Below are 6,000 nucleotides of genomic sequence, written 5' to 3' on the forward strand. Positions count from 1 at the left end.
GTACATCTGGAAGTTCACAGTTCACGTACTGTTGAAGCTTGGCTTGAAGAATTTTGAGAATTACTTTGCTAGCATGTGAGATGAGTGCAATTGCTCAGGCCATCTCATTCTACCTGTTTTCCTTGAACCACCTCATCCCTCACATGTCTTCAATAAGGCTCTGAATACTGATGAAGACAAGTCTACAGCCTCAGAACTTAGTCCTGAACTCTAGGCCTGTATTCCTTGATTTGGAGGTCTAGGAGAGGTCTTCAACTGAATATGTCTTCACTGTTTTCCACACCACCACTGCCCCACTGCCCATTCTATTGATCTGGGGGAATTTAAGCTTTTGTTCTTTATATTTTTCCTATCTCAGTATTGGTATTTGGTTTCTGAAGTCATGAACTTGGAAGTTATCTTCACTTTTTCCATGCCTTCTCCTGTCTCACATAAAATTATTCAGGTCCTATTGATTCTTCCTTCTAAATACCTCTACAGTCTTTTTCAAATGTGGTTTATTTTTCTGTCTGTCTTGCTATTACCCATTTGTAGCTGACTACTATTTCTAAACAAGAGTACTGCAATAGCTTTTGTGGCCTCCAGGCTCCATCTAAACCTCTCCACCACCAAAGCCATTATAATATAATTATGCCACTATCTTTAAACAGTGTTCATTTTTTCTTAGCCTAGATTCCTAGCTATCTGATTCATTTTCAACTACTGTCATGACCTGGGCGTTGTCTACCTGCCTTATTCCCTGCCATGCCTTCCCTTGGCAGCCTCTAAGGCTCAGTCCATGTTGTCCTTTCTGCTTGGAGATTTCTTCCATTATTCTCTCCTCCGTGTCACCACTAGGTGTGCCTTCAAATGATTGACTTCCACTTGCTTTTCACTTGCTTTTTAGACATCATTTCCTCTGGGAAGTCTTTCTTGATAACTTCCTGTCCCCTTAATCAGTCACCTGTCTCTGATTAACTCCTAATCACATCATTTACCCCTCAGTAACTGCCTGTTCATTTGTCTTTTATATCCACTTTACAATAAGTGCTTCAGGTTCTTTTCCTATCTCATTCACTATTGCTTTCTCATGGCTTGGAAAAGTATTTGGAATGTGGTAGGCACTCGGCAAAAAAGGACAGAATGAATACATTAAAAAATAAATTAATCAATGCTGTTACTGGAATCTAGCAACGTATGGAGTCCAGTAATTATGAATTAGAATCCCTTCTCCATTCTTATTAGCTCTGTATTTGAGATATTTATTAATTCTCTTAAATACAAATTAAATATACATTAATGTTCAGTCACTAAGTTGTGTCTGACTCTGTGACCCCATGGACTACAGCATGCCAGGCTTCCTTGTCTTTAGCTATCTCCCTGAGTTTGCTCAAACTCATGTCCATTGAATCACTGATGCCATCCAACCATCTCATTCTCTGTTGTCCCCTTCTCCTCCTGTCCTCAATCTTTCCAAGTATCAGGGTCTTTTCCAATGAGCCAGCTCTTTGTATCAGATGGCCAAAGTATTGGGGCTTTAGCATCAGTCCTTTCAAAGAATATTCAGGATTGATTTCCTTTAGGATTGTCTGGTTTGATCTCCTTGCTGTCCAAGGGATTCTCAAGAGTCTTCTCTAGTACCACGATTCAGAAGCATATATTAAATACACTATATTATGAGATATATGTATATATATATATGATTTCTTCTTGTCATCCACCAGCATCATGGAATGACTCTGCTAATGAGAGAGAGAGATTATAAATCAATAAACAAACCCAATGATAGCATCTGAGGAAAATGCTGTGAACAAAATGGGCTGAAATAGAACTATGTGGGCCTCAGAGAAGGGTTTTGTGAGGGGGTGACATTTAAGCTGAGATTGGACAGAGCAGAAGGAGGCAGGCATGTAAGAACAGGGAAAGAGCATTCCAGGAGGAAGGCATAGCAGATGAGAGTTCCTCAGAACCTGATGCTTCCCTTCCCTTGTATGTGAGTTAGGACGGTAACGGCAGCTCTCACCCAGGAGGGCTTTAGGGTGTGCATCACATCAACCATATAAAGCATCTGTCCCACACTCTGATTAACAGTAAGCACTAAACAAATGTTTCTTAGTAGTATTATTTAGAATAAACTAGATCAAGTTGGCCTTTTTTTAAAGGGAGACTCTAGTCAGACTCTACACACTGACCCAAATTTGGTTATTCTCTGTCAGATCAATTCACATAAATTATTACTGGGTGCCTACTGTGTGTAATTGGTGTGCTGGGTGATATGGGAGGCTAAGGAAATATCAAAGAACCGAGAGCTCTGTTTTATATTATACACCTCACTTCTATTTTTATTACTGTTTTGTCTCACTATGCTTTCTAAAAGCTTCTTCCCAAGTATATGTGTGTGTGCACATGTGTGACACACACATGCACCTTTATATATTTTTCTTATGTTTGACTCCTTGGAAGTTCAGTATACATGGCTTTTCTTGGTGATGACCTTATACATCATTTGAATCACAGTTGGTATTTCTGAACATTTGAAATGCTCACGGCAAGGAAGCCTTCACATTTCTGAAAGAAAGGCTGCCACAAATACTGAACTTTATTGGAAAACGAGCCAGATTCTAATGGAAAATATAAATGCTATCCAAGAATAGTCTTGCATTTATATATTAAGAATATTTTTGTACCTAATAGCTACATGTGACTGCATTTCTTTTCTTCATGTAGGTGTCAACTTCCAGGAAAATATGACTGAAATGTTAGAAATGTAAAATTAATTTACACCTTGTACAGTTCATTTGGCTCCTGCAGGTTCAGTAATGACTTTATTTGTATGTAACTGTGTCTGTTGCCTATTTTTGACAAGTTTGGACAAAATATCTGCTCTACACAATTTGTGGGTTTGTGATGCTGCTGAGAATAACTACAAGGATAAGAGGTAATAAAAGGATAATGAAAGACTTTCAAGTGTTATTGTGAGGGGTTATGCATTTATTTGTACTGAGGATGTGTCAATCCTGGACTTTTATTAAAAATGAGAGTATATTTTTAGGTTAATGGCTTCTTTGATAGAAACGAAGTTAAAGAAAATGGCTTATTTTAATTACAGCTCTTAAAAACATAAAGATTGCAGATTTAAGGATGTTTTTGATTGCTCTGAAACTTGATTGCAAAGGACCATGTTCTTCAACAATAAAAGACTAATCTAAACATGCCATCTGAAAAAAGCACCTTGAAAGCTCACCTTTACTTTGTTATCTATTATCCAGTTGTCCTTTTGTTTCCATCTCACTCCTTTCAAAGACAAAACTGTAGTTTAAACTATCCCATGCAGGAGGAACCTATTTTTTAAACTTGAGTTTTTCCTAAAAAAACACTTGTTTGTTATGTGTATGGAATAAAATGAAAGAACATTTTTAGTAGATAATTGGTGAGGCAGATTGCAAAACACATTTCATCAAGTTTATGGCATGGTGACTCTATATTGAGACTTATTTCTCTCATATGAGAATGACCTCTTTTAATATGTGCATATGTAAGTGTGTGCATACATATAAATGTGTGCCTATGTATGTGCATAAATATAAATATATGTGTTAATGTGGCATATCTATATGTATTTAAATCTTGAGAAGTCTTAGTGATTATTTATATAATTTCTAAATTATTTTTTAAGTGGCATTGCTATTAGCAGAGTTATAAGTTGGAGATATCTGAGGAACAGGTGTTTCATGAAGTATCAGAATTTAATGTGAAATCTGTTGTGAATTACTATGAGTAATTGTCTTTGGAAATGCAATGTGTTTGTAAATCTGTTGATAGGCCCTGAGAACATGAGTAGGACATAGGAGAACAACTAGTGTTTATTAACTCAATATTCAGTTTCCTTCTCAACAACAACTGAATTTTAATAACATCTGAAAATTAGGGGGCTTCTCTGGTGGCTCAGACTGTGAAGAATCTGCCTGCAAAGCAGGAGACCTGGGTTCAGGAAGGTTCAGATCTGGGTCAGGAAGATTCCCTAGAGAAGGAATGGCTACCCACTCCAGTATTCTTGCCTGGAGAATGCCATGGACAGAGAAGCCTGGTGGGCTATGATCCATGGGGTCACAAAGAGTTGGACACAATTGAGTGACTAATACACACACACACAGTGTTAAATGCTGTGCGAAATTCCAGAGAAGCAAGCTGCAGTTGCTCTGGATTTCCATGGCCTATCACAGAGCCAGATCCCCTTTTCTCTTAGTATCAGCATGCTCTCTGCACAGCTATCCCCTCTCACTTTTTGGTTCTGGTGAGACAACGGTCATGAAGCCAATGTCCTAAGAGTCCACAGTGATAGGTATTTGACTCAGGGTGATCTTTTCATAGCACTTGGCTTAATAGAAATTTGTCGATGACAGTGATTTGTTGACTTATAGGAGAGTTAATCTGTGGATGCTTGGGAAGAAAGATTTACTGTTCTTTGGAATTGCTCATTTGAGATCTCACAATCCAGGATGAATCAGTAAACCACAGGACTTTCTTCTTTAGTACTAGGTTTCTATTTCTTGTAGTCAAAAGTCTGGGTGAATAAAATTGTGTAGGCAGAGGTATAGAAGTAAAGGTCTAGCTTTTAAGTAATTCCATCTGATTAGATAGACTTACAAAGCAATGAAAGTGAAAGTGTTAGCTGCTCAGTCATGTCTGACTCTTCATGACCCCGTGGATTGTGCCCACCAAGCTTCTGTCCATACAATTCTCCAGGCATGAATATGGGAATGGGTAGCCATTCCCTTCTCCAGGGTATCATCCTGACCCAGGGATCTAACCCAGGTCTCCTACTTTATAGGCAGATTCTTTTCTAAAGCACTGTTTGTGGTGTGTTTGCAATGTAAGGGAACCAGAGAGAAGAAAGAAACTTGGCTTACGATGGCTTGTGAAGCCTTCCTGAGAGTAATATTTGAGCTGGATATTAAATTATGCATGAATAGTAACCAAGGCAGATGAGAGAGAGAAGCACTTACCAAAACTAAACAAACAGCATATAAAAGCATAGAAATCAGAAAATACGTAATGTGTTCAGGGATTGCAATAAATTCTATATTTCTGATGTTCATAAACTATGAGGAGAAATGGATGATGTCTGGTGGTGGGTCGGGTGGGTTTTGATAGAATTTGACTGGTATGTACTTATGAAAAAATCTGCCTACTCTCAGATATAATAATAATACTGGAATTTTTAAAATCCAGGGGGGACTTCCCTCATAGCTAAGAAGGAAATGGCAACTCACTCCAGTATTCTTGCCTGGAGAATGAGGAGAGGAGCCTGGCAGGCTACAGTCCATGGGGTTGCAAGAGTCAGACATGACTTAGTGACTAAACCACATATTTAAAATGCATATATAGTGAAGATTTTTAAGATAGTTAATACTTGAATGCTATAATCTTTGCATCACCTGATGTGAAGAGCTGACTCATCAGAAAAGACCCTGATGCTAGAAAAGGTTGAAGGCAGAAGAGGATTACAGAAGATGGATGGTTGGGTGGCATCACCGACTCAATGGACGTGAGTTTGAGCAAGCTCCAGGAGTTGGTGAAGGACAGGGAGCCTGGCATGCTGCAGTCCGTGGGATTGCAAAGATTTGGACATTACTGAGTGACTGAACAACAACAAAAATCTCTCACTTCTTTCTTACCTTCGCCTGAGTATGTCAGCTAGGTTATCAGACTTTTCACTTGCTGACCAGAGTAATGGGTGAAGCAGGGCATTTCTAAAGGCAGAAAAGACAGATTACAAAGATAATTGGAGCAGAGACTATGTCTTAGTTCAGGCTGCTGGAACAAAATACCATAGGTAGGTGGCTTATAAACAGTGGAAATCTATTTCTCACAGTTCTGGAGGCTGAAGTTCAAGATCAAAGCACCAGCAGATTTGGTGTCGGGTGAGAGCCTGCTTCTTGGTTCACAGAAGACTGTCTTCTGGTTCTGTCTTCACATGGTGGGAGAACTCTGGTCTCTTCAGCTCCTTACAGGATTATG

This window comes from Bos indicus, chromosome 1 (genome assembly GCF_029378745.1).
Source record: "Bos indicus isolate NIAB-ARS_2022 breed Sahiwal x Tharparkar chromosome 1, NIAB-ARS_B.indTharparkar_mat_pri_1.0, whole genome shotgun sequence".
Classification (NCBI taxonomy): Eukaryota; Metazoa; Chordata; class Mammalia; order Artiodactyla; family Bovidae; genus Bos; species Bos indicus.